We start from the raw sequence: 5000 nt of genomic DNA, 5'->3' as shown, positions 1-5000 counted from the left end.
ATACATATCATTATTGCATTTTATTATCAACTTTTCAATCAATTTATTCGTTTTTTTAAAATTTATTATACATTATTTACCGTTACTCTTTGAAAACGATAAATATGTTGTTTATCTTTGGTGTTTTCCATTATCATTTATTTATCCTTTTTTCGTTCATCTCTGTCATTCTACCTTGTCTGGTCTTCCTCGGGAAATTCAAGGCCTGAGATCATTGCTTGTCTCTTGTGTATATATTTGTGTATATACATATGGACACACACACACACACACACACAGACACAGACACAGACACAGACACACACACAGACACACACAGACACAGATACAGACAGACACACACACACACACACAGACACAGACACAGACACAGACACACAAACAGACACACACACAGACACAGACACACACACACACAAACAGACAAACAAACATGTACACACACGCATACACACACATGCACACAGGTATATGTGTGTGTGCGTGTGGTGTGTATGTGTGTGTGTATGTATTTGTTTGTGTGTGTGTGTGTGTTTGAGAGCAAAGTTTTCGTATAAATGTATGACATAGACACAAATACGCGTGTGTACTTATGTGTACGTGCAGTGCATTTATACAAAGGCTTCTCCCTAAATACGCCACCATGATAAATGTCAGTTCTTTCAGACTTCATGAAGAAAACATGAAGCCTCAGACGCAAGCCCCAAGCCATCGCGAAGGTATAAGGGTCTTTTTAATATCCATAGACGTACTCCTTTGACCTTTATCTTTTGGGGGAAATGAAAAACACACACATATAACCATTAATCTATTGTGCATTCAAATTAACATCAAAATCCATCACACTTAAATCACAGATTAATACACGAGTTGACCCAAGACCCCTTGGCGGGTAGAAATAAAATATAAATTATTTAAAAATATAAAAAGTCATATGGTTAAGTAGATACGTCCAATAATGTATGTGTTTCTCCATATTAATTTTCTTTTCTTTTTTTCCAAATATAACATGGAGGAGCATTCTCAAACGAATTTACCTGAAATATAATTTTACATGTATTTACAATAACAAAAATAGTATATATTCATATCAATATATTAAGTAGATATTAAGTAGATTCAGTCTGAGGGTGTTTATAGGAAATTTATGTTGGTTGTTATTAATAGTTTTTTTACTTGGTTTAAAGGTAGGAGAAGTGTTTGAGACATGCACGAGTTAATATAAATTCATATGACTTATTTCATCACTATAGGATACATTTGAGATCTTACCCAGCCATGTTCACAAACCTCGTAATGTTCAGAAAAAATATAAAGGCGATTTTTCCATCGCTTGGGTATAATGCCATGAGCCTTACGATCTTGGTACGTTTCCAGTGATAGAGGGTGGAGAGGGGGGGGGCTCAGGGAGGGGGAGGCGGGTTAAGAAATGTTTTTTTTTTTCTCTCTGTCTCTGGGAATTAAATTCTAACCTGGTAACAAGGGTGATCTATTTCGAGTATGATTTATGAAAAAAAAAGAAAAAATCATATTGACAAAATGTGTCGTAAAGCAATGACGCATATCTTTTAGATAAAAACAAAATGGGGAAAAAATACGTAGCTGACAACCAGGGAGGGCGGTAAGGGTGAGATGGACCTTAGCCTTGCATTATAAATTGCCCCTTAATGCTCCCAGACGCGGATGCCGCAGAGAGGTGGGCCGTCTGGGAGATGCAGGTCAGCTTCTGTATCTAGGCAGCTGCTATGAACTTAAATATTTTTGGATATTTAGCAACGGCGTCTCCCAATGCCTATGTATATATATTCTTTTAAAGTGTACTCTTTTGTTAAGAAATATTCAAGAGACAATTACCAGGATATGAGAAATTTTAAGCTCGTAGACCCCTGAGGATTTTTTTTGTTATAAAGATGATTAGGTAACTCGATTGTAAATCTCGGAAGCGCGATAATCTGACCTCTATCAAGGAAGGTCGTAAGGCTCACATTAATTGATTAGAAGGTGGAGATGGGTGACTAGATGGTGAAGCCAAATAATGCACTTTGGCCGCAAGTTTGATGATTTGTCTTTCAAGAGCTTAGGAGAAATAGAAGAAGAAAGGAAGAAGAAGAAAAAGATTTTCCGAACGTTCTCTGTGGAAAGTTTTGAGAAGAAATAGAGGGTATCGGAGACTGTGTTCGAACCTGTGGGCGTGCCCTTTCGAACGCGGCTTCGTGTTCGTATGAAAATGTTTACGTGTGTTGTTTAGAGAGAGAGAGAGAGAGAGAGAGAGAGAGAGAGAGAGAGAGAGAGAGAGTATAAGTGAAAATATGTGACTGTGTATGTATTTCTCTGTAAATGTGTCTGTGCGTTTGTGTGTATGTATTTCCTGATGCATGTATGTCTGCATATGTATGTTAATCTCCTCATTTTCCTTAATCACACAATCCACGATGATTAGGGTGAGGATTAGGCATGTCCTTGAGTAAAGAAGATTAGGAAAATGTAAACAGACATTGACATTTTATAACTAAAATGATCGCAAAGCCATAGATACCCAAAGTAAGTTAGGGTATGTTCGTGTGTAATTTCTTCTCAAGTAATAAATAAAGCCAGAGTAAAAGAATAGTACAGATAATTGTTAAAGATTAGAGAAAGAGAGAGAGAGAGAGAGAGAGAGAGAGAGAGAGAGAGAGAGAGAGAGAGAGAGAGAAAGAGAAAGAGAGAGAGAGAGAGAGAGAGAGAGAAATAAAGAAAGAGAGAGAAGGGGAGAAAGAAAGAAAGAGAGAGAGAGAGAGAGAAAGAGAGAGAATATACGATTGGAATATCCTTCCTCATAATTTTTAATTATCTTAATTCTACAGAAAAGTTAAAAAGAGAAAGAGAATAAAGGAGATGAAATTTGAGCTTCACTTCCAAAAGGCTTCTTTGAAACCTTCTCTGGGTAAAAAAAAAAAAAAAAAAAAAAACGAGAAATATACGAGGTCTTGTGAGGTCAGGGAGATAGGGCGAGGAGGTCAAAGTATGGCACTTGAAGAGGGGTAGGGGTAGGGGGAGGGAGAGGGTAAGGAAAAAGGGTGAGGGGTAATGGCTAAGGGAATCTAGGGAGTGAAGGGATAAGAGGATAAAGGGGAAGGTACAACAGGGATGATAGGAATATTGGATAAAGGGTAATAGAGATCTAATGGATAAGGGGATAATGAGGTTAAGGGAATAAGGATATAATGGATTAGGGGTTTAAGGATTTAGGGATTTAAGGGTAACATAGGATACGAGGCACAAGAGGTCTTGGTAAATCACAGTTGACACACCACCACAATTTGGCGAAAGAACCCACGCGAGTTGCTGCTGCCCAGAAGGATTATTTCCTCTGGGTTCTGGCAACAGTGTGAACGAAGGGGGTTCTCTCAATCTCACTAAGTTACTGTTTGATTATTGGCAAGAAAGAGTTTCTTTTTTTTTTCTTTTTTTCTTTTAGAGAGAGAGAGATACTTTGAAAAAAAAGAGGAAAATTACAGGTTTCTTAAATTGGCAAAGAAACTGACTTGTGTATGTTCCTCTTTTGCGTGCGTTTATAATCTCTCTATGCTTGCTTTGCTTACTCTTTATTTAGATGTTATTTGGGTGCTTGTGAAGGTTGGGGATAAGGTCTGCAAGTTGAGATAGATTAAATCGCGGCATTTAGAAAGGAAATATGGGATTCAGGTCATTCACATTATACATATCGCTTGCATCTTGGATAATCTGATAACTAAAAAAAAAGTAAAACAAGAAATCATGACCACTGAATAAATAATAGTCTCATATATTAAATCAGCGCTTAATCTATCTCAATCTCAACTGCTCGAGTCCCCCCTCAAAAAAAAAAAAAAAAAAAAAAAAAAAAAATCAACTTTTAAAAAAATTCACTAACTTTCCTAACGACTAGCGACTTTCAGAACCTCCCTCGCGTACTACCTCGGGGCAGTAGCAGCTCCGTGGGTTATTCTGTGAGGTAATGTGGTGCAGGTGCGGGTGCGGGCAGTGCAGGTACGAGTGCAAGGTACAACGGTGCAGTGAAAAAAACACACAGGGTGCAATGGTGCAGGTGCAGTGCAACACACAGTGCATGGCGGTGACTGTTAGTTGGCCCTAGTGTTGTTAAGCGTAAAAAAGTGATAACAGTAATCAAAAAGACAATATTGAAAAAAAAAATAAGGACTTAACCAGCACTTGAGGGACGAGAAGAAGATTTTCCTTTCGTTTTTCTTCTTTCTCTCGAGGAAATTCTCAAGGTGATAGACTTTCTTCTCGATTTTTCTTCGGTGTCCGATGAACTACCTTGTTCATCGACCAAATCACGTGGTTTTCCCTCGATTGCTAGTTAAGGACCTCTGGCGTTGTAACGACAAAATGAGATCAATGGGCGTGGTGGTAGTGCCCCTAATTCTTTCGCATTTTTTCTAGATCCTTCATCTTCTTTGCTACTCCTTAATTTCCGTCCTTCCTCTTCTTCTTTTTAATCTTGTCTTCTTCGTATGGAGGGGGAGACTGGGGGAGATAATTAACGATTGTCTTTGTCCATTCTATGCCTGACGAACTGAAGACATGCTGAAATCAGTGCATTAGGGATTTCTAATACATATATCTCTTTCGTATTCTGGGATTAGAGTCACGGCCATAGGGGCTGAAGTTGCTGATAAAAGTACTTGATGCTCTGAATGTCGAAAACCCGAGTCATTCGATCGGCGTGTGAGTCGAAAACCTTTCTTCAGTTTCCTTCTCTCTGAGAATGAGCTTCGATGAGAGAGAGAGATCAAACAAAAATAGAAGGAATCAAGATTAACTCTATGTATATCGTGGGAGCTTCGAGGTGGAGTTCTTCAAACGTCTTGAGAAAAATATTAAACGTCTCAGAACCACAAAGGCTTACCTGAGGCCTATTGTACTGAGGCTTCATTCTTTCTTTTCTTCTTCGCGAGCTTCTTGCTCCCCATTTGGACGCTGTGTTGTACTCTCGTGGGCGAGGAGGCGGCGGCAAG

General features: G+C 38.6%; 1 protein-coding gene across 1 annotated transcript in view; it reads right to left on the bottom strand.

The window, feature by feature from the left end:
* Positions 1 to 793: 793 nt before the first annotated feature.
* Positions 794 to 5000, bottom strand: part of LOC122248385 (uncharacterized) — a 26356-nt gene continuing 22149 nt past the window's right edge. The window contains exon 4 of the mRNA XM_043008390.2: positions 794 to 5000. This exon is cut by the window's right edge and continues 1222 nt beyond it. The gene's annotated coding sequence lies outside the window, so the exon portion shown is untranslated.

Source organism: Penaeus japonicus, unplaced genomic scaffold (genome assembly GCF_977035675.1).
Source record: "Penaeus japonicus unplaced genomic scaffold, GWHDUDI00000001_assembly GWHDUDI00000036, whole genome shotgun sequence".
Lineage (NCBI taxonomy): Eukaryota > Metazoa > Arthropoda > Malacostraca > Decapoda > Penaeidae > Penaeus > Penaeus japonicus.
This window is presented reverse-complemented; position numbering and strand designations above follow the sequence as displayed.